This window comes from Rhinopithecus roxellana, chromosome 19 (assembly GCF_007565055.1).
Source record: "Rhinopithecus roxellana isolate Shanxi Qingling chromosome 19, ASM756505v1, whole genome shotgun sequence".
NCBI classification, from domain to species: domain Eukaryota; kingdom Metazoa; phylum Chordata; class Mammalia; order Primates; family Cercopithecidae; genus Rhinopithecus; species Rhinopithecus roxellana.
The window spans coordinates 55860328-55884585 of record NC_044567.1 but is presented as its reverse complement, the minus strand read 5'-3'; the positions used below and the strand labels follow the sequence as shown (position 1 = coordinate 55884585).

Below are 24258 nucleotides of genomic sequence, written 5' to 3'. Positions count from 1 at the left end.
AGCGTGTGAATGCAAAGCGCAACAGCACAAGAAATAGTAACTGAATAAATACATTAACAGAAACTTATTTTGATGCCATATTACCACGTGGCTCTCCAACATTACCCACGTTTGAATCTTTGGTGATGAGACTCAAGAATCTGCATTTTAGGCCAGTAGTAGTGGCTTATACCCCTAGCACTTTGGGAACTGAGGCAGGAGAATCACTTGAGCTCAGGAGTTCGAGACCAGCCAGGGCAACACGGTCAGATCCTGTCTCTAAAAAATAAAAATAGGCCGGGTGCGGTGGCTCAAGCCTGTAATCCCAGCACTTTGGGAGGCTGAGGCAGGCGGATCACGAGGTCAGGAGATCGAGACCATCCTGGCTAACACAGTGAAACCCCTTCTCTACTAAAAATACAAAAAATTAGCCGGGCGAGGTGGTGGGCGCCTATAGTCTCAGCTACTCGCGAGGATGAGGCAAGAGAATGGGTGAACCCGGGAGGCGGAGCTTGCAGTGAGCCGAGATCGTGCCACTGCACTCCAGCCTGGGGGACAGAGCGAGACTCTGTCTCTAAATAAATAAATAAATAAATAAATAAATAAATAAATAAATAATAAAATAATAATAGAGGCTGGGCATGCTGGTAGTCCCAGCACTTTGGCAGGCCGCAGTGGGCGCATTACGAGGTCAAGAGATAGAGACTATTCCGGCCAACATGGTGAAACACTGTCTTTACAAAAAATACAAAAAAATTAGCTGGGCATGGTGATGAGCACCTGTATTCCCAGGTACTCCAGAGACGGAGACAGGAGAATCGCTTGACCCCGAGAGGTGGAGATTGCAGTGAGCCAACATTGTGCCACTGCAGTCCAGTCTGGCAACAGATGGAGACTCCATCTCAAAATAAATAAATAAATTAATTTAATTTAATTTAAATTTAAATTTAAATAGGCCGGATGCAGTGGCTTATGCCTATAATCCCAGAACTGTGGGAGGCCAAGGTGGGCAGATCACTTGAGGTCACGAATTCAAGACCAGCCTGGCCAACGTGCACACCACCACAATCCCACCTACTTGGGAAGCTGACGCAGCAGAATAGCTTGAACCCAGGAGGTAGAGATTGCAGTGAGCTGAGATCACATCACTGTATTGCCACTCAGGGCAACATAGCGAGACTCGTCTCAAAACAACAACAACAACAACAACAAAAATTATCTGCATTTAAATAAGCATCCTTAGCATTCACTAACACCCTAAGCATAAGCATACCTTAACTAACAGGTATGAAAGAGATGGTGACTTCATAAAACACTACTAAACTTGGTGGGCACGGTGGCTCACGCCTGTAATCTCAGCACTTTGGGAGGCCAAGTCTGATGGATCGCCTGAGGTCAGGAATTCGAGAACAGCCTGGCCCAACATGGTGAAACCCCGTCTCTACTAAAAATACAAAAATTAGTTGGGCATGGTGGTGTACACTTCTAATCCCGGCTACCACGCAGGCTGAGGCAGGAGAATTGCTTGAACCTGGGAGGCAGAGGCTGCAGTGAACTGAGATCGCGCCACTGCACTCCAGCCTGGGTGACAGAGCGAGACTCCGTATCAAAAAAAAAAAACAAAACAAAACAAAAACCAAAACACTACTAAATTAAGGGGAGTGTGCCTAAAGTATCCAGGAAAATATGTTTCAAAAATTAATCCTTTTGGGAATATAAAAAAAAAGAATATTTTGTAAAGTCTCTTCGAAAAAAATTGGCAATGTTTTAATAAACATTTACCACGACTCAGCAATCCTAGTTCTATGTATCATACAGAAGAAAAATAAATAAACCGTTACAAAGACTTTTACACACTCACTCACAGCAACTATATTCATAATAGCCAAAAAGTGGAAACCACTCGAATGTGCATCCATAGGGGAAATGAGTAAGTACACTGGTGCTCACATCTGTAAGACGGGACACCACTCGAAAGAAAAGAATTCACTGTCCATGCACAGTAGCTCACATCTATAATCGCAGCATTTGGGGAGGCCAAGACAGGAGGATTACTTGAGCCCAGTAGTTTGAGACCAACCTGGGCAACATGGTGAGACACTGTCTCTGCAATAATTAGCTGGGTGTGGGGGTGTGTGCCTGTAGTCTCAACTACTCAGGAGGCTAAGGCAAGAGAATTGCTTGAGCCCAGGAATTCAGGCCTGCAGTGAGCTATTAGGTTGGTGCAAAAGTAACTGCGGATTTTGCCATTAAAAGTAATGGTAAAAACCACAATTACTTTGTATAATCCTAACACTGTACTCCAGCTTGGATGACAGAGCAAGAGACCCTGTGTCCAGAAAGAGAAGAGGAGGAGGAGGGGAGAAAATAATTAACTGGTAACAAGCAACAACATGGAATAATCTCAAAAAGATATTAAGTGAAAAGAGCTAGATTAAAAAGACTATCATTCCATTTGTATCAAACTACAAAAAACACAAACTAAAAAGACAAAGCAAATGGTTATCAAGGTGCAGGGGTGAAGTGAGAGGCTTTTGTGCAAAGGAGAGCTCAGGGAATCGTACCTGTAGAAGTGGCACGTTTAACTGTACACCTCAAGCTGAGGTTTCTAATGCAATTCTGAACCATTAAAGAAGGATGACACGTCGGGTGCAGTGGCTCACACCTGCCATCTTAGCACTTTGGGAGGCTGAGGCAGGTTGGTCACCTGAGGTCAGGAGTTCAAGACCAGCCTGGCCAACATGGTGACACCCCATCTCTACTAAAAATACACAAATTAAGCTGGGCACGGTAGCTCACGCCTGTAATCTCAGCACCTTGGGAGGCTGAGGGAGGCAGATCACCTGAAGTCGGGAGATTAAGACCAGCCTGACTAGCATGGAGAAACCCCGTCTCTACTAAAAATATGAAAAAATTAGCCAGACGTGGTGGCACATGCCTGTAATTCCAGCTACTCGAGAGGCTGAGGCAGGAGAATCACTTGAATTCGGGAGGCGGAGGTTGCAGTGAGAGGAGATCACGCCACTGCACTCCAGTCTGGGCAACAAGAGCGAAACTCCATCTCAAAAAAAAAAGAAAAACAAAAACACAAAAAATAGCCAGGCATGGTGGCAGGCGCCTGTAGTGCCAGCTACTCAGGAGGGTGAGGCAGGGGAATGGCTTGAACCCCGGAGATGGAGCTTGCAGTGAGCTGAGATCGCACCATTGCACCCCAGCCTGGGCAACAGAGTGAGATTCTGTCTCCAAAAACACAAAATTTTACAATATGGTAATAAGACCACTCATTAATTCACTTGTAGGAGTCTGAAAGCATTCATTTAAAACATGCCCAATTTTGTTTTCTAAACCATAGTCATGAAACAAGCTAAATTTAGAAGCAGTGGACTAAGTAATCTCACCTCCACACTAGTTTCATTCTCAAAAACCAGCAAGTCAAATATAACTCAGAGGTAAGCCTGTAATTAAACTTTCGGGGTTTTTGTTTGTTTGTTTGAAACGGAGTCTGCTCTGTCGCCCAGGCTGGAGTGCAGTGGCGTGATCTCGGCTCACTGCAAGCTCCACCTCCCGGGTTCACACCATTCTCCTGCCTCAGCCTCCTGAGTAGCTGGGACTACAGGCGCCCGCCACCACGCCTGGCTGATTTTTTTGTATTTTTAGTAGAGACGGGGTTTCACCATGTTAACCAGGATGGTCTCGATCTCCTGATCTCGAGATCCGCCTGCCTCAGCCTCCCAACGTGCTGGGATTACAGGCGTGAGCCACTGCACCTGGCCAATTAAACTTTCTAAACTGATCGCAAAGTAAATCTTAACCCAGCTACACAAAAACAGTACCATTCTTTTAATTTTAAGGCTTTACAATATTCTATACAGAAAAACTGCACAGATGTCCAATACCACCAAAAATTTAAGTTACGTATCTCGAATATTCCACATGATTTAATTTTCTTCAAATTTCTGTGCTTTACAAATTTTCAACAATGAAGACTTAGTATTTTTATAATGCAAGCGGAAATATATTTATAACACTCAGCGATGCTCTACTGTTTCAGATTCAAGCATACATGCCTTCATTTTCAGATATAAACAAAACAATGCACAGACTGGTAAAATTATAGAAGCGACAGTTATCCCTTTAATAATACTTTTATTTATATATAATTCGCCTACCACAACAATTCACCCATTTAAAGTGTACCATTCGGCCGGGAGCTGGGGTGAGCCCCTGTAATCCCGACACTTTTGGAAGGTCAAGGTGGGTGGATCACGAGGTCAGGAGATCAGGAACAGCCTGGCCAACATGGTAAAACCCAATCTCTACTAAAAACACAAAAATTAGCTGGGCATGGTGGCGGGCGCCTGTAGCCGCAGCTAATCAGGAGGCTGAGGCAAGAGATTTGCTTGAACCTGGGAGGCGGAGGTTTCAGTGAGCCGAGATGGGGCCACTGCACTACAGCCAGGGCGACAGAGAGAGACTCTGTCTCCAAAAAATGAATAAATCAACTCTTCCATTTAATGGTTTTTAGTATATTCACAGAATTCTGCAATCATCACAATTTTAGATTTTCATCACTTCAAAAAGAAAAGCCCGAACCCCATTAACGATCACTTCCCATGTACCTGAACCCCAGCCCAAGGCAACCACTATCTACTTTCCACCTCTACACGCTTGTCTCTTATGCACATTTCAGGTGTGGGCATACCTTGGAAGATACTGCGGGTTCAGTTCCAGAGCACTGCAAAAAAAAAATATTGCAATAAAGCAAGTCACATGAAATTTTGTGTTTCCCAGTGCATAGAAAAGTTATGTTTAAACTACACTGTAATCTATTAAGCGTACAACAGCATTATGTCTCAACAATGTACATATCTTAATTTAAAAACACCTTATTGCTAAAAAATGCTAATGCTCATGTGAGCCTTCAGCAAGTGATAACATTTTGCCGTTGGAAGGTTTTGCCTTGATGTTGATGGCTACTGACTGACTAGGGTGACAGCTGCTGAAGGTTGGAGTGGCCGTAGCAAGACAATGAAGTCTGCCACGCTGATGGACTTTTCCTTTCCTGCATGATTTCTTTGTAGCATCTGATGCTGCTGGACAGCATTTACCCACAGAAAATTTTTTTTTTTTTTTTTTTTGAGACAGTCTTGCTCTGTCAACCAGGCAGTGGCACTATCTCGGCTCACTGCAGCCTCTGCCTCCAGGGTTCAAGCAATTCTCCCGTCTCGGCCTCCTGAGTAGCTGAGACTACAAGCAGACGCCACCACGCCCGGCTAACTTTTCTATTTTTAGTAGAGATGAGGTTTCAGCATGTTGGTGAGGCTGGTCTTAAACTCCTGACCTCAGGTGATCTGCCCACCTGCTGTGTTAACAGGCATAAAAACAACATTGCACGCCGGGCATGGTGGCTCACGTCTGTAATCCCAGCACTTTGGGAGACCAAGGCAGGTGGATCACGAGGTCAGGAGTCCAAGACCAGCCTGGACTAGTGAAGCCCCGTCTCTATTTTAAAAAAAACCTTGCTCTCCTGACACAACTTCATCAGAGCTCCCTCCGGGTGACCAAGTACAGTGTGTGAGTGTGAGAGAAAGACAGAACTGTATGGTGTGAGTGTTTTGAAACAGTCTCACTCTGTCACCCAAGATGATACAAAAGTGGCACCATCTCAGCTCACTACAGCCTCAACCTTCCCAGCTCAGGCAATCCTCTGACCTCAGCCTCCTGAGTAGCTGGGACTGCAGAGGTGTACACCATTATATCCAGCTAACTTTTATTATTTTTTGTAAAGACAGGGTTTTGCCATGTTCCTCAGGCTGGTCTTGAACTCTTATGCTCAAGTGCCCCACCCCCCTCGGCCTCCCATAGTGCTGGGATTACAGCTGCGCACCACTGCACCCAGCCTCGGGGCATTTTCAATGTGCAGTAATACATTGAAGGTAGTTTTTTTTTTTTTTCCTGAGTACTAAGTTTCAACAGTGGACTTAAGATATTCAGAAAACCATGCTGTAAACAGAACTGCTGTCTTCCAGGCTTTGCTGTTCCATTTATAAACCAGGCAGAGTAAATTTAGCATAATTCTTAAAGAGGCCTCGAATTTCTGAAACGGTCAATGAGCACCGGTTTCAATTTAAAGTCACCAGCTGCGTCAGCCCCTAACTGCATCAGCCTGTCCTAGCCAGACACACTGACTTCTCTCTAGCTAGGAAAAGTCCTAGACAGCATTTTCTTTTAATACAAGGCTGTTTTGTCTACACTGAAAATCTATTTGGTGTGGTCACCATCAATAATCTTAGCTAAATCTTCTGCATAATTAGATGCAGCATCTACATCAGCACCTGCTACTTGACCCTGTACTTTTTTTTTGAGACAGAGTCTCACTTTGTCGCTAAGGCTGGAGGGCTGTCACAACGTCTGCTCACTGCAACCTCCGCCTCCTGGGTTGAAGCAATTCTACTGCCTCAGTTTCCCAAGTAGCTGGGATTACAGGTGTCTGCCACCACACCCAGCTAATTTTTTGTATTTTTAGTAGAGGCAGGGTTTCACCATGTTGGTCAGGATGGTCTTTTAACTCCTCACCTCGTAATCTGCCCGCCTCGGCCTCCCAACGCGCTAGGATGACAGGCGTGAGGCACTGCGCTCAGCCAACCTTGTACTTTTTAGGTAATGGAGATGGCGTCCTTCCTTAAACCTCATGAACCAACTTCTGCTGGCTTCCAGCTTTACATCTGTAGCTTTCACACCTCTCTCAGCTTTCTTAAATTTGAAGAGAGTTAGAGGATTGGTCTGAATTAGGCTTTCGCTTAAGGGAATAGTGTGGCAGCTTTGATCTTCTATTCAGACCACTAAAACTTTCTGTCATCAATAAGGCTGTTTTGCTTTCATCATTGCTGTGTTCACTGGAGTAGCACTTTTTAATTTCCTTGAAGAACTTTTCCCTTGCATTCACAACTGTGGTGCAAGGACCACCTTTCAGACCATTATCTCGGCTTTTAAGGTAGCCTTCCTTACTCAGTTTAATCATTTCCACCTAAAGTGAGAGACTGGGACTTTTCCTTTCCCTTAAACACTTAGAAGCAACTGCAGGGTTGTTAATTGGCCTAATTTAAATATTGTTGTGTTTCAGGTAATAGGTAACCCTAAGGGAAGGCAGAGAGGGCGTCAGAACACAAACAAGAGGTCATGCCTATAATCCCAATATTTGGGAGGTCGAAGGCAGGAAGATCATTTGAGCCTAGGAGTTCAAGATCAGCCTGGGCAACAGGTGAGACCCCATCTCTACAAAAAACACAAAAACTAGCCAGGCAGGGTGATGTGTGCCTGTGGTCCCAGCTTCTCAGGAGGCTGAGGCAGGAGGATTGCTTCATCCCAGGAGGTCAAGGTTGCAGTGAGCCATGATCACAAGACTGCAGCCTGGGTGACAGAGTGAGACCCTGTCTCAAAAAATCAATAGTAAAAGAATACAGGCCGGGTGTGGTGGCTCACGCTGTAATCCCAGCACTTTGGGAGGCTGAGGCAGGCAGATCACATGAGGTCAGGAGTTCAAGACCACCCTGACCAACATGGAGAAACCCCATCTCCACTAAAAATACAAAAAAAATAGCCAGGCGTGGTGGTGCACGCCTGTAATCCCAGGTACTCGGGAGGCTGAGGCAGGAGGATCGTTGAACTCAGGAGGCAGAAACCAGTGAGCTGAGATGGCGCCATCACACTCTAACCTGAGCAATAAGAGTGAAACTCTGTCTCAAAAAACAAAAAGGAATACACATATCAATTAATTTCCCTCAGTTCATGGATCCCCAGAACAATTACAATAGTAACGTCAAAGATTACTGAACACAGATAACCACTATAACATACAACGAAAAGTTTGAGGCTGGGCGTCTTGGCTCACACCTGTAATCTCAGCACTTTAGAAGGGCCAAGCAGGGGCCGGGCGCGGTGGCTCAAGCCTGTAATCCCAGCACTTTGGGAGGCCGAGACGGGCGGATCACGAGGTCAGGAGATCGAGACCATCCTGGCTAACACGGTGAAACCCCATCTCTACTAAAAAATATAAAAAAAAGCTAGCCGGGCGAGGTGGCTGGTGCTTGTAGTCCCAGCTACTCGGGAGGCTGAGGCAGGAGAATGGCGTAAACCCAGGAGGCGGAGCTTGCAGTGAGCTGAGATCCGGCCACTGCACTCCACTCCAGCCTGGGGGACAGAGCGAGACTCCGTCTCAAAAAAAAAAAAAAAGAAGGGCCAAGCAGGGCGGATCACGAGGTCAGGAGATCGAGACCACACTGGCTAACACGGAGAAACCCTGTCTCTACTAAATAATACAAAAAAAAATTAGCCAGGCGTGGTGGTGGGCACCTGTAGTCCCAGCTACTCGGGAGGCTGAGGCAGGAGAATGGAGTGAACCCAGGAGGTGGAACTTGCAGTGAGTAGAGACTGGGCCACTGCACTCCAGCCTGGGTAACAGAGCAAGACTCCGTTTCAAACAAAAAACAAGTGTGAAATATTGCACAAGTTACCAAAACAGAGAGACAGAGTGAGCACCTGCTGTTGGAAAATGGCACCAATAGACTTGCTCAAAGCAGGTTCCAGAAACCTTCTGTTTGTTTTGTAAAAATGTAGTATCTGTGAAGTACAATAAAATAAGGTGTGCCTATGAACAGAACCTGCAGTATGGAGGCTGCTGTGACTGGCTTCTTTCCCACAGCATGGTCTCAAGGTTCACACCTAGTGTAGCATGGCATCAATACTTCACCTATTGTATGGATATACCATGCTTTAAATATCCATTCATTAAGTCTGGGCGGTGGCTCACGCCATCTCAGAATTCTGGAAGGCGGGTGGATTACCTGAGGTCAGGAGTTCAGGAACAGCCTGGCCAAAAGATGACAAAACCCCGTCTCTACTAAAAATACAAAAATGAGCCTGCCCTGACGGCGCATGTCTGTAATCCCAGCTACTTGGGAGGCAGAAGCAGGAGAATCACCTGAGACCAGGAGGTGGAGGCTGCAGTGAGCTGAGATCGCACCACTGCAGGTCAGCCTGGGCAACACAGCAAGACTCTGTCTCCAAGAGAGAAAAAAAAAAAAAAAAGGAGAAAAAAAAAAGGCTGGGCGCAGTGGCTCACACCTGTAATCCAAGCACTTTGGGAGGCCAAGGCAGGCAGATCACGAGGTCAAGAGATCGAGACTAGTCTGGCCAACATATGGTGAAATCCTGTCTCTACTAAAGAAACAAAAATTAGCCGAGTGTGGTGGTACACGCCTGTAGTCCCAGCTACTCAGGAGGAGGAGGCAGGAGAATCGCTTGAACACAGAAGGCAGAGGTTGTAGTGACCCGAGAACGCGCCACTCAACTCCAGCCTGGTAGCAGAGCAAGACTTGGTCTCGGGGCGGGGGGATCCAGTCATTAGTTAATGAACGTTTGGGTTGTTTCCATTTTGGACTACTATAAACAATGCTGCTACGAACACTCTTGATGTTTTTGTATGAATATACGCTTTCAGTTCCCTTGAGTACACATCTAGGAGGAACTTGAGGATCACATAGTAACTAGCTTTTTGAGGAAGGACATTCCAAATTTTTCTATGGGAGCGGCACCATTTTTACACTCCCACCAGCAACGCAGGATTCTAATCTGGCTGCATCCTCAGGAACATCTGTTAGTTATGCTTTAAACTAGTCATCCTAATGGGTGTGAAGCTGTATTTCCTTGTGGTTTTGATTTGCATTTCCTTGATAGCTAATAGTGTTGAACATCTTCATGTGCTTATGAGCCTTTTGTGTGTTCTTTGAAGAAATATCTATTCAAACATTTCACCAAATATTTACTTATTTGTCTTTTCATTACTGGTTTGCAGGAGTTGTTCATTTTTAAAATCCCACTGACTCTTCTACCCCAACCCCCCCCACTCATCCCTTAAGGTAGCAGATTAAGGAAGCAGATTAAGTAGCATGAGTCAGGAGACACTTACTGCTTCAAGAGACAGGGTCTCATTCACTACGTTGCCCTGGCTGTATGTAGTGCAGTGGCTATTCACAGGCCCATGATCATAACACACTATGTAGCCTTAAACTCCTGGCCTCAAGTGATCCTCCCACCTGAGCCTCCCAAGTAACTGGGACTACAGACGCACACCACCCAGCACACTACTCCTTCAAGAGTAAGAAAAGTTAACTTCTCAATCCCTCCAAACATTCTACGACCAGTGCTTTGTACCAGTTCGCACAAATAATGACTACAATGACAAACTCTCCTAATATCACTGTCATCTTTGTCCTTTTAACACCAGTAACAGAAACATAATACTAATGATAATGTACCCCAAAACTATATAGAAAAAGCTCATCCTGGCTAACACGGTGAAACCCCGTCTCTACTAAAAAATACAAAAATCTAGCCAGGCGAGGTGGCAGGCGTCTGTAGTCCCAGCTACTCGGGAGGCTGAGGCAGGAGAATGGCGTAAACCTGGGAGGCGGAGCTTGCAGTGAGCTGAGATCCAGCCACTGCACTCCCGCCCGGGCGACAGAGCGAGACTCCGTCTCAATAAAAAAAAAAAAAAAAAGAAAAAAGAAAAAGCTGATTTATCCAAAACTCTAGACTAACTACACCCTTCAGTCCCCCCTCAGTAGAGGATGTGCTCCAACCATTATATTCACATAAAGGTCCTCAACACAATTACCACTTCCTGAAGTCACCTTTGCAGGGAGTATTTTAACACTGCGATGTAGGCATTTTGGGGGTGGGGGAAGGCTGTCATGTGCTTGCAGCAGGTGTGATCGAAACTTATGAACCAGAAAACTGAAATGGTCGAAATCACTTCTTTTGGATCCACAGGCAGTTTTGCTACAGTAAGTTTGAGTAACAAAATCAAATTTCTGGAACTTTTCATGGTTTGGGGACAATGGGTGGGTGATTAAAATCACCATTCTGAAGAACATAATCCTCACAAGTTAATTAAACATGGTTAAGTCTGTTTAGTTCCAGGGAAGTTTCCCTTCATTGTATAATAGCCTAGACACAGATCTACCACAGGAAACCAGCCTGTGTCTGGGACACCCACAATCTGTTGCTGCCAGTAGAGTCAGAAGTTTTTCACCTTGACTTGTTAACTGAGGTTTGGTTTTTGGTTGTGTTCTTTCAAGTATTTATGCATTCATTCACAAATAAAACACCCCATGCTAAACTAAGCTCTGTTCCAAACGCTTCGCTGTATTAATGCACTTATCTTCTAAATAGACCTCTGAAGTAGGTACCAGTATTATCCCATTTTAGAATATCTCCATATATTGAAGAACATAAAGGTTAAACTGATTCCAGATCACAAAGCCAATGGACTACAATTCAGGGGGTCTGACTTGAGCTGCGCTTTAATCATATTGCCTCAGATTTGAATACGTATTTGAATGCATCTGTACGAGGATCCTTTTATTTGCTTCTGTAACAACAGAGGGGAAATAACTAGTTTCAGTGACTCTACTAGAAAGACAAGTTTCATATATTAATATGTGGTTTAGACCCAGGCATGGTGGCGTCTGCCTACAGTCCGACCTACCTGCAAAAGCAAGAGGCTTAAGAGGTTCAAAGCCAGCGCAGGCAACATAGTGAGACAGTTTCAACAACAATTTAAAAAGAAAATGTGGGGCCAGGAACGGTGGCTCACACCTGTAATCCCAGCACTTTGAGAGGCTGAGACTGACAGATCACCTGAGGTCGGGAGTTCGAGACCAGCCTGACCAACACGGAGAACTCCGTCTCCACTAAAAGTACAGAATTAGCCAGATGTGATGGCACATGCCTGTAATCCCAGCTACTCGGGTGGCTGACGCAGGAAAATCGCTTGAACCCGAAAGCGGAGGTTGCAGTGGGCCAAGATTTCACCACTGCACTCCTGCCTTGGCAACAAGAGCAAATCTCTGTAGAAATAGAGAAAGAGAAAGAAAAGACAGAACAGAAAGAAAGACAGAAAGAAAAATAGAAAGAGACAGACAGAAAGCAAGTAAAGAGGTTTGTTCCTACTTAAAACACATTTCTTTTTCCACCTAGAGGTTTATCCCTCTCCCAAAAAAAGCTTTTTATATTCTTTTCTCTCTCTTTTTTTTTTTTTTTTTTGAGACAGAGTCTCGCTCTGTCACCCAGGCTGGAGAGCAGTGGCCAGATCTCAGCTCACTGCAAGCTCCGTCTCCCAGGTTTATGCCATTCTCCTGCCTCAGTCTCCCGAGTAGCCGGGACTGCAGGCACCCGCCACCTCGCCCAGCTAGTTTTTTTGTATTTTTTAGTACAGACGGGGTTTCACTGTGTTAGCCAGGATGGTCTCAATCTCCTGACCTAGTGATCCGCCCGTCTCGGCCTTCCAAAGTGCTGGGATTACAGGCTTGACCACCGCACCCAGCTATATTCTTTTCTCTTAAAAAGACAGGAGTCTCTGTATGTTGCCCAGGCTGGTCTCCAGCAATCCTCCCACCTTAGCCTCCTGAATACAAAAAGCTTACTTTTATACCTCTAATACCTTTACATCAACATCCCAGTAAACCTCATTTTCCCAAGACTGTCCCTGCCTGGTAGTAAAACAAGTCTCCACTGAGCTTCAACAGTTTCTGATAAACACAGAGTACAAAATCATAAAAGAAGCAGGTCTCCCCCTATCAGGCTGACATGTCACAAGACACAATTTACAGCTTCTAATGAAATTCAGGGTCAGGAAAAAAAAACAACTGTTCACAATCTGTCATGGGAAAAACGAGCAGGTTCTGTATTGGCTGACAGGATTAATGTACCTCTTACCAAAGCATACAGGATCATAACCCTAAGTTTTTTTTTGTTTGTTTTTTGTTTTGAGACGGAGTCTCACTCTGTTGCCCAGGCTAAAGCGCAATCTCACTGCAACCTCCATCTCCAAGGTTTAAATGATTCTCCTGCCCCAGCCTCCCTGGTAGTTGGGACTACAGGTGCCTGCCACTGTGCCCGGCTAATTTTTGTATTTTTAGTAGAGATGAGGTTTCACCATGTTGGCCAGGCTGGTCTCGAACTCCTGACCTCAGGTGATCCACCTGACTCGGCCTCCCTAGGTGGTGGGATTACATGCGTGGGTTACCACACTTGGCCTTAATTCTGATTTTAAAGGCAGAAAAATTAAGCTGAGAGGACTGTTCCTAAACTCACACAATGGTAAAACCCAAACAAACCCAGACAGAAACAAATTCTTCAGCTCAAGAACAGTAAAAGAAATCACACCAAGGGAAGAAAAGGGCACAGCATCAGGCATTGACATAAAAAGGTTCTGTCAGAACCGAGAATGTGGCTCACACCTGTAGTCCCAGCCACTCCAGAGGCTGAGACAGGAGGATCGCTTGAGCCCAGGAGTCCGAGGCTACAGTGAGCTATGATCACGCCACTGCATTCCACCCTGGGCAACAGAGCAAGACTCTGTCTCTCAAAAAGAAAGAGTTTGGTCACTTAGGTTCTGGAAAGGTCCTGAGCTTGCTTTATATAAAGGCTAACCAATTAGCCAATGACCTTTCCTTTTTCCTAGCAAACATCATCCCTCTGGATCACACTCAAATGTCTTACTTCGTAAAGACTTCCTGGCTGGAAGCAGTGGCTCACGCCTGTAATCCCAGTACTTTGGGAGGCTGACGGAGGTGGATCACCCGAGGTCAGGAGTTCGAGACTGGCCTGGTCAACATGTTGAAACTCCCATCTCTACTAAAAATACAAAAATTAGCTAGGCGTGGTGGCAGGTGCGTATTATCCCAACTACTCGGGAGGCTGAGGCAGGAGAACTGCTTGAACCTGGGAGACAGAGCTTGCAGTGAGCCGAGATCGCATCATTGCACTCCAGCTTGGGCAACACAGGCGAGACTCCATCTCAAAATAAAAGCCTCAAATTGTTTTGATGGTTTGGCAGGGATAGCACGCAAGTCTGTTGGGGAAAAACTTACAAGGTACTACTTTCTAAGGAATTTACCTTGTGGATATTTACTTAAAAAGGAGTCATTGCAGGAAATACATGACTAGATTTACACATGCGAAGCAACCTTCAATTGGATACTTCTGACCCCATGAAGTAACTGAGGATATTTCTGCAGAAGGCTGACATGATAATGCCCAGGAACTGCGGAGCTTTCAAATAACCTGATTAAGCTTGGACAGCCTCCAAGGAATGGGTAAAATTAAGCAAAAGTTGGACAATCACTAAACATAGTCGATTCACAGATAACTCAATAACAATCAACATTCTGCCTTTTTTGTTTGTTTGTTTGTTTTTGACACAGAGTCTCGCTCTGTGGCCCAGGCTGGAGTGCAGTGGCACAGTCTTGGCTCATTCCACGCTCCGCCTCCTGGGTTCACTCCATTCTCCTGCCTCAGCCTGAGTCTCTGGGACTACAGGCGCCCGCCACCACACCCAGCTGATTTTTTTTTTTTTTTGTATTTTTAGTAGAGATGGGGTTTCACTGTGTTAGCCAGGATGGTCTCGAATTCCTGACCTCGTGATCCGCCCGCCTTGGCCTCCCCAATGCGCTGGGATTCCAGGCCTGAGGCCCCGCGCCCGGCCCACCTTACTGTTTTCTAAAAGGTCCCAATATCTTGTTAGTGACACGAGAACTCTCCTGTTACTATTCAGAAATATAAAGGTGGAGCAAAACTTTTTCTAAAACAATTATCACGCACCTTCTCTATCACACTGACAATCTGGGAGGCATCAGTTCTATACTATAATGTCTAAAAAACCTGATTCAGACAATTTTAGGGGCAACACTACTAGTTTACCATAAAAGAAATTCAGTATGGGCCAGGGACGGCGGCTCACGCCTGTAATCCCAGCACTTTGGGAGGCCAAGGTGGGTGGATTATCTGAGGTTAGGAGCTCAGGACCAGCCTGGCCAACATGGTGAAACCCTGTCTCTACTAAAAACACGAAAAATTAGTCGGGCGTGGTGGCACACACCTGTGATCCCAGCTACTTAGGAGGCTGAGGCAGGAGAATCGCTTGAACCTGGGAGACAGATGAAGTTGCAATGAACCAAGGTCATGCCATGCTATTCCACTGCACTTCAGCCTGGCGACAAGAGCAAAACTCTGTCTCAAAAAAAAAAAAAAAAAAAAAAAAAGAAATTCAGTATGATCAAAAGTTACAAAACATTCTCAGATGGCTAACCTGACTTATACTGGTTTTTAAACATGAAATCTCTGCCCAAATTTGGCAATTTTAATTTTATCATAATTAATTCGGCTGCTTGAAGCCTGTTCAAAGTTTGCGACATCATCACTTTAAGGTTGACTATACTCATGTCAGTGTGCTTCCAAATCACCTAAGAGCTCTATGGGATGTTAAGACACACTTCAGACTTTACATGTCCTCGTGCCTGTAATCCCAACACTTCAGGAGGCTGAAGTGGGCGGACTTGCTTGAGCTGAGGAGTCTGGGCCCAGTCTGGGGAACACAGCAAAACTCCATCTCTACTAAAAATACAAAAAATTAGCCAAGCATGGGGCACACACCTTAGTCCCGGCTACTCTGGAGGCTGAGGAGGGTGGATCACCTAAGCCCAGGAAGTCAAGGCTGCAATGAGCTGTGATCACACCACTGCACTCCAGCCTGGGCAAAGACAGCAAGACTCTGCCTCAAAAGATTTCATGTATGCAAAACTTCTAATTCGAATGATGAAAAAAATTACCAAGTACACTAATTCTAATAGTAAATAACATGGAAAGAATCTAAAAATGTAACAAAATGTCAAATCTGTAGCTTGAGGAGTCTTAAGTCATATTTTCTTGGAAAGGTAAAATTCAAGAAGAGTAATCACTAGCTCTATTCAACTAAGACAAGCAAAAGGCTGGGATGTATCCTGGGGTGTGTTACAATGAGTTATGAAGGAAGGAGTAACTTGAGGTAAACAGTTGGACAAGATTTAGGAAACACTCTTGGAACTTGTTTTAATGTAAGCTAAGATTAAACTGTGCAAAATGAACAGGATTAGCTGACATATAAATTATACTTTGTCTTCAGTACAGGATGCTGTTAACAGAAATAATGCAAGTACTAAGAAGCTTCTCTGAAGAGGCCCAACTCTAACCTAGTAACTTTTGACTCTTCTTGTAGTACCCACACCACTTGCACTTTTATTAGACAAAAATGACACACACTTTGGGAAACAGCACAGGAACGTACCACCACAGCACAGAAAACACCACAGTTACAGCAAAAAAGATTCAGACTAGTAGACTTTTTTTTTTTTTTGAGACAGAGTCTCACTCTGTCGCCCAGGCTGGAGTGCAGTGGTGCGATCTCAGCTCACTGCAAACCTCTGCCTTCCGGGTTCAAGAGTCTCTGGCGTCAGCCTCGCGAGTAGCTGGGATTACAGGCACACGCTACCATGCCCAGTTAAATTTTGTGTTTTTAGCAGAGGCGAGGTGTCATGATGTTGACCAGGCTGGTCTCGAACCCATGACCTCAGGTAATCTGCCTGCCTCGGCCTCCCAAAGTGCTGGGATTACAGGCGTGAGCCACCACACCCAGTCCAGACTAGATTTCCATTTCTGCTTATTCATATGCTATTTGACCTCAAGTATGCCACTTAATCTCTAGGAGCTTGTTCCTCACCCATAACATGGAGGATATCCAGCCCTGAGTTATGAGAGTTTAAAATGAGACTGTAGAATAAATTGTCTGGCATATAATATGAATTCAATTATATGTTTAATTTCTTTTCTTCGCCTCACTTCCAAGATTAAATACAAAACAAAAAACAAAAAACAAGAATCCAGACGGGTGGGGGTGTTAAGGTGCCTGATATAACAAAGAGCTAAACAAGGAACACAGAGTTTAGAATCTAAGTCTAATAAAGCCTTTTGTAGAATATGGCTCCATTTATTCTAACCCACATTTTCCATTCGTACATCTCATATATTTAATCCCATATCTGTGCCTTTGGTAACATAACCTCACTCTCCCAACATCCAAATCTTACCCCCCAATTAATGTCTCATCTGCTACTCAAGTTTTCCCCAACTACTACAGCACACAACCCCTTATTCCCCTTCTCTACAATGCCTCTATCATACAAGCTGGCAATCATCACTGTTTCTAGCCACAGCTTGCCTGGTTAGACTGTAGCTCTTCCATAGTAGGTATTATAAGTAATCATTTTACTACTCACAAGGAGGAAGCTGTTCCCAATACATGCCAAATAAAGACGTACTGATTAAACAATCTAAGAGGCTGGGCGCAGTGGCTCACGCCTGTAATTCCAGCACTTTGGGAGGCCAACAGTCACCTGAGGTCAGGAGTTACAGATTGGCCTGGCCAATATGGCAAAACCCCACTGCTACTAAAAATACAAAAATTAGTCCGGGTGTGATGGCTCACGCCTGTAATCACAGCACTTTTGGAGGCTGAGGCGGGCGGATCACCTGAGTCGGGAGTTCGAGACCAGCATGACCAACATAGAGACACCCCATCTCTACTAAAAATACAAAATCAGCCGGGCGTGGCGGCGCATGCCTGTAATACCAGCTACTCTGGGGGCTGAGGCAGGAGAACTGCTTGATCCCGGGAGGACGAGGTTTCCACGAGCTGAAATCACGCAACTGCGCTACAGCCTGGGCAACAAGAGCGAAACTCTGTTTCAAAAAAAACAAGTGGAAAAACTATATTTCACAAATTGTTGTTTATTTATTTTATTTTATTTTCTGAGACAGAGTCTTGGTCTGTTACCCAGGCTGGACTGCAGTGGCGCAGTTTCGGCTCCCGGCAACCTCCACCTCCCAGGTTCAAGCAATTCTCCTGCCTCCGCCCCCACCAGTAGCTGGGATTACAGGCACATGCCACCATGCCAGGCTAGTTTTTTTATTTTTAGTAGAGACGGGGTTTCGCCATGTTGACCAGGCTGGTCTTGAACTCCTGACCTCAGGTGATCCACCGGCCTCAGCCTCCCAAATTACTAGGATTAAAGACGTGAACCACCACACCGCACCCTGCCCTTGTTTAAATTTTTTAAAACACAAGTTTTTAGTTAAATTTTGTGCTGCACATTCGCAAGCTGCCAATATTATATACAGTTAATAAACCTTTTCAGAAAACAGAGAGTATTCCTGTAATCTCTGCACTTCGGGAGGCTAAGGTGGGAAGATTTCCTGAGCCCAAGAGTTCAAGACCGGCCTGGGCAATATGGCAAGATCCCATCTCTTCATACATTTAAAAAATTAGCTGAAGAGGGCCCGGCACAGTCGCTCATGCCTGGAATCCAAGCACTTTGGGAGGCTGAGGTAGGTGGATCACAAGGTAAGGAATTCAAGACCAACCTGGCCAACATGGTGAAACCCTGTCTCCACTAAAAGTACAAAACAATTAGCCATGCGTGAAGCAGGCGCCTGTAATCCCAGCTACTCGGGAGGCCGAGGCAGAGAACTGCTTGAACCCAGGAGGCGAAGGCTGCAGTGAGCCAAGATCCAGCCACTGCTCTCCATCCTCGGAGAAAGAGTGAGACCCTGTCTCAAAAAAAAAAAAAAAATTAGGCAAGCACGGTGGGCACACCTGTAGTCCCAGCTACTCAGGGTGCAGAAGTGGGAGGGTCGCTTGGGCCCAGGAGGTAAAGGCTGCAGTGAGGTGTTTGCTACTGCACACCAGCTTGGCCAACAGTGAGACCACATCTCAAAACAGTAAGAGTACGCATGTAAAAAGATTTATATTCGGCCGGGCGCGATGGCTCACGCCTGTAATCCCAACACTTTGGGAGGCCGAGTTGGGCGGATCACGAGGTCAGGAGATCAAGACCATCCTGGCTAACATGGTGAAACCCCGCCTCTACTAAAAATATAAAAAATTAGCTGGGCATGGTGGCAGGCGCCTGTATTCCCAGCTATTTGGGAGGCTGAGGCAGGAGAATGGCATGAACCCAGGAGGAGAGCTTGCAGCGAGCCAAGATCACACCACTGCACTCCAGTCTGGGCGACACAGTGAGACTCCCTCTCAAAAAAAAAAAAAAGATTTATGCTCATTTACTAACAAGTCCCACTTCTCATAACTAGTAAACAATTCAAATCACAAAAATCACATTTTGGATATAAATAGTTCACTGCAGTGTCAATACAAAATGGATTATTAGATATGTTAGTCAATAAAAACATTCACAAGCAGTTCATAATGTAAGATAAATATTCAGTCAGATATAAACATGCATCTATGTAACATAATGAAATGGTAAACAAAACACCTGCACAGAAAGTACCAAGTCCTAGAAGTTTTCTTCTAAGCTTCCCAGTGAAATACAGAATTACGTACATACGTCTAGACTGAAAAAATATTCTGGGTAGGTATTTTAGCTAGAAAATATCCAAGTTGCCCAAGTTGATTGTTTTTTTTTTGAGAGGGAGTCTTGCACTGTCGCCCAGGTTTGAGTGCAGTGGCGCAATCTCAGCTCACTGCAAGTTCCGCCTCCTGGGGGTCACGCCATTCTCCTGCCTCAGCCTCCCGAGTAGCTGGGACTACAGGCGCCCGCCACCTCGCCCGGCTAATTTTTTGTATTTTTAGTAGAGACGGGGTTTCACCGTGTTAGCCAGGATGGTCTCGATCTCCTGACCTCGTGATCCGCCCGCCTCGGCCCCCCAAAGTGCTGGGATTACAGGCGTGAGCCACCGCGCCTGGCCCCAAGTTGCTTTTAATGTAATTTAACCAGTGGTTGCATGTAATAACTGTCTTCCTAATAAAGGGTAAACATACAAAGAATTCTTATCTTGTTCATAGAAAAAAAATTTTTTTTTTTTTTTTTGAGATGGAGACAGTTTCTTTTTTGTTTTGTTTTGTTTTCTGAGATGGAGTCTTGCCCTATCACCCAGGCTGGAGTGCAGTGGCGTGATCTCGGCTCACCACAATCTCCGCCTCCTGGGTTCAAGCCATTCTCCTGCCTCAGCCTCTCAAGTAGCTCAGATTACAGGTGCATGCTTCCACGCCCAGCTAATTTTTGTATTTTGAGTAGAGACGGGGTTTCACCAGGGTGGTCTTGAACTCCCGGCCTTGTGATCCACCCACTTTGGCCTCTCAAAGTGCTGGGATTACAGGAGTGAGCCACCGTGCCCAGCCCAGAGTTTCTCTCTTGTTGCTCAGGCTGGAGTGCAAGGGCGTGATCTCGACTTACTGCAACCTCCGCCTTTCAGGTTCAAGAGATTCTCCTGCCTCTGCCTCCCAAGAGCAGCTGGGATTAGAGGCATGCGCCACCAAGTCCGGCTAATGTTTTGTATTTTTGGTAGAGATGGGTTTTTCCATGTTGGTCTGGCTGGTCCTGAACTCCCGACCTCAGGTGATCCGTCCGCCTTAGACTCCCAAAGAAACTTTTTTTACAATCAGTTTCAGGTTTGTTTTTTCTTTTTAGAGGAGTCTCCCTATGTTGCCCTGGCTGGCTTGCAGTGGCTATTCACAGGCACGACCATAACACATTACAGTCTGTAACTCCTTGGCTGAAGCTCACCCTCCACTGCACTCCAGCCTGGGTGACACAGCAAGACTCTGTCTCAAAAAAAAGTAAAGATAAAATGAATAAATGAATAAAGAAATGTTGGCAGCATTCTGAAACCAGAAATGGTAAAGGCTAAAAAGAAATATGCAGCAATCAGATAAAGGCATTAAGACCGAAAGGGCCGGGCGCGGTGGCTCACACCTGTAATCCCAGCACTTTGGGAGGCCGAGGCGGGTGGATCACAAGGTCAGCAGTTCAAGACCAGCGTGGCTCAAATGGTGAAACCCCATCTCTACTAAATATACAAAAATTAGCCAGGTGTGGTGGCGGGTGCCTGTAATCCCAGCTACCCGGGAGGCTGAGGCAGGAGAATCACTTGAACCCGGGAGGTGGAGGCCACGGTGAGCCGATATCGTGCCACTGCACCCCAGCCTGGGTGACAAGAGCAAGACTCCGTCTCAAAAAAAAAAAAAAAAAAAAAAAAGAAGACCATGTTAATGACATAAATAAATTGTAGAGAAGATGAAAATCTACCAGCAACTGGTCTAGAGGAAAACACCAAGGTCTCCTATGATCATTCCCCCAGGCCTCCCAACTACATACGTGAAAGTCATCTACTGAAAAGGTACACAAAGAAAAAGTACACCACCATACTGCAATTTACTAAGTTCCCAGAGCTTCTTATCCAGCCATTTATAAAGCTTTAGTCCCATATATCAGTGCTCCCCAACCGTTCTGGCACCAGGGACCAGTTTCGTGGAAGACAATTTTTCCAGGGACCAGTATGGGTGCACAGCCTGGGCGTTGGGGACTCCTGCCATCTATCAAAGAGTTAAAAACAATGTACATTTTTCAGAGGCTGGCAAAAGCAGGGAGAAAAGGACGAGGGGGGATGGAGATGGCCTGCTCCTAAATTTAATGACTCCTATTTCAATGCTAGTTTCATTATCTGTTACCTGGAAAATATACTCAACCTACATTCCATTCTGTCTTCTTCATATTAAAGATAACATTAGACAGGGTGCAGTGGCTCACGCCTGTAATCCCAGCACTTTGGGAGGCCAAGGCGGGCAGATCATGAAGTCCAGATTTCGAGATCATGCTGCCTAACATAGTGAAACCCTGTCTCTACTAAAAATACAAAAAGTTAGCCAGGCATGGTGGCAGGTGCCTGTAGTCCCAGCTACTCGGGAGGCTGAGGCAAGAGAATGGCATGAACCCGAGAGGCGGAGTTGCAGTGAGCTAAGATCGTGCCACTGCACTCCAGCCTGGACGACAGAACAAGACTCTGTCTCAAAAAAAAAAAAAAAAAAAAAAAAAAAAGGTAACAGTATTCAGAGAGAAGCTAAGCCAAAAGACTGCTACAATCCCAGCACTTTAGGAAGCCAAGGTAGGAGGACTGCTTGAGCCCAGCTGAGAGACTAGCCTGGGCAACAACATAGAGAGACTCAGTCTCCACAAAAAAAGGAGGGGGGAAGCCCCAAGAAGCAGTTTGGACTGATGTTTACACATAAGAAATACCGAAGCGGAAGGAGTACCAGTTTTGTAGGGCACCAGCCTACAAGAAACACCAAAGTGGAAGGAGTATCAGCTTTGCAGGACACCAGCCTTGGCAGAATACCAGTGACATTCCAAATTTGTCACTTCTCCTCAAGTACTTGATCCGTACCTGTAAAATGGGTGTAGTACTTTGCATGGTTGTTTGGATGACAAGTGAGAGATAGCCAATAAACAGTAGATGATATCATTACTACAGCGTTTTTTTTTTTTTTTGAGACGGAGTCTCGCTCTGTCGCCCAGGCTGGAGTACAGTGGCCGGTTCTCAGCTCACTGCAAGCTCCGCCTCCCGGGTTCACGCCATTCTCCTGCCTCAGCCTCCCAAGTAGCTGGGACTACAGGCACCCACCACCTCGCCCGGCTAGTTTTTTGTATTTTTAGTAGAGACAGGGTTTCACCATGTTAGCCAGGATGGTCTCGATCTCCTGACCTCGTGATCCGCCCGTCTCGGCCTCCCAAAGTGCTGGGATTACAGGCTTGAGCCACCGTGCCCGGCCTTACTACAGGGTTTTATCATCACAATGAAACACTTTAAAGAGGTTTTTCAATTTGTTAGTCCCATTTTACACCAGTAGGCAGTGAAGAAAACACTGAGCTTTCTACAGTCTTTAATATGGGAGCCCCAACACCTGATACTGTACGCTGCATACAACAGACACCATTGTTGTTAACTAATTCAAAGTAACTCTTAATTGATGAATCCCAAGTGTCTGAAGTATCTAAAATAGTGCCTGCTACACAGTTGGCATTCAATAAGTATTTGTCAAATGAGTTTCGGAACTTGTTTTTTAATACTTTAATACTTTGATTAAGTTTTTCAAAAGACAATAATCTTGACACTCAAGGATGTCAAGATTCCTCTTCATATACCCGCCTAAACAGAGGTACCTCTCCTCACTCTAAAACCACATGAGCCAGGCAAGGTGGCTTCACGCCTGCAATCCCAGCTCTTAGGGAGGCCAAGGCAGGCTGACCACCTGAGGCCAGGAATTTGAGACCGGCCTGGTCAACACGGTGAAACCCCCGTCTCCACTAAAAAAAAGAGAAAAATTAGCTGGGCATGGTGACGGGTGCCTGTGATGCCAGCTACTCAGGAGGCTGAGGCAGAAGAATCGCTTGAACCAAGGAGGTGGAGGCTGCAGTGAGCCAAGATCGCGCCACTGCACTCCAGTCTGGGCAAGAGAGTGAGACTCCGTCTCAAAGAAAAAAGGAAAAGAGTAAAACATGAATTGTTTAACCTTCTATGGAACTTTAAGACTTCTTTCCAAACTAGCTTCTGCTAGGTTAAAAAGAAACAAAAACAAGACAATCTTTTACCAAGATTCTACAATTTTGACTACAAAACGTACTTTTCCCTTCGGTCTCAATATTTAGGGTAGGGTTGTGCTCACTTTGGCAGCAGATACACTAAAGTTGGAATGATACAGATTAAAAAACAAAAATAAAAATCAGTCCACATTCTAAATTGGAATGACACAAAGATTAAAAAACAAAAATAAAAATATTGCGGATAGGGGAGTAATCCCCTAGTCAACCAGAATGGGAGATTCCTCCTCTCAATTTTATGAGGATACTCCCTCGTAAACACATTTGGCTGCAGTAGAACCAAAGAGGTGAAGGTCCAGTGAAAGCCAAGGTGGAAAATAAGAGGCTGGAAAGATCAATGACCTAAAACACTAAGTACAGGAAAACGAGGTAGATCAAAGTCTAAATCTTTTTACGATTTTTACGGAATTAGAAAAGACACTGAAACAAAAAATACTTTAAAATTCTCTTTTGGAATACTCAGGAAGAAAACCACCATAAATAACCTTTGGGTCCAATTCAGTTTAGAAGAAGGATTAACTATCCATTCAGATTTTTAAGAGGTTTGACTTGTTTTCTTAAGTCGCTGAGAGTGCTAAGAATTTTTTTGGGGGGGAGGGGCGTGGGCGGGGACAGAGTCTTCCCTTACTCTAGTTTCCCAGGATGGACTGCAGAGGCACAATCTTGGCTCTCTGCAGCCTCTACCTCCTGAGTTCCAGCGATTCTCCTGCCTCAGCCTCCTGAGTAGCTGGGATTACAGGCACACGCCACCACCACTTGGGCCCGGTTAATTTTTTTTTTCTTTTGAGATGAGGTTTCACCCTGTTGGTCAGGCTGGTCTCGAACTCCTGACCTCGTGATCCGCCTGCCTCAGTCTCCCAAACTGCTAGGATTACAGGCGTGAGCCACCACACCCAGCCTTTTTTTCTTTTCTTTTCTTTTTTTTTTTTTTTGAGACGGAGTCTCGCTC

General features: G+C 45.3%; 1 protein-coding gene across 3 annotated transcripts in view; it reads right to left on the bottom strand.

Annotated features, from left to right (window-relative positions):
- YWHAE (tyrosine 3-monooxygenase/tryptophan 5-monooxygenase activation protein epsilon) overlaps positions 1 to 24258 on the bottom strand; it is a 57387-nt gene that overhangs the window by 18154 nt on the left and 14975 nt on the right. The window contains exon 2 of one of the 3 annotated variants that reach the window (XM_010373494.2): positions 4682 to 4714. The exons of the other annotated variants lie outside the window; for them this stretch is intronic. The gene's annotated coding sequence lies outside the window, so the exon portion shown is untranslated. The remainder of the gene's footprint in view (positions 1 to 4681; positions 4715 to 24258) is intronic. 3 annotated transcript variants of the gene reach the window in all.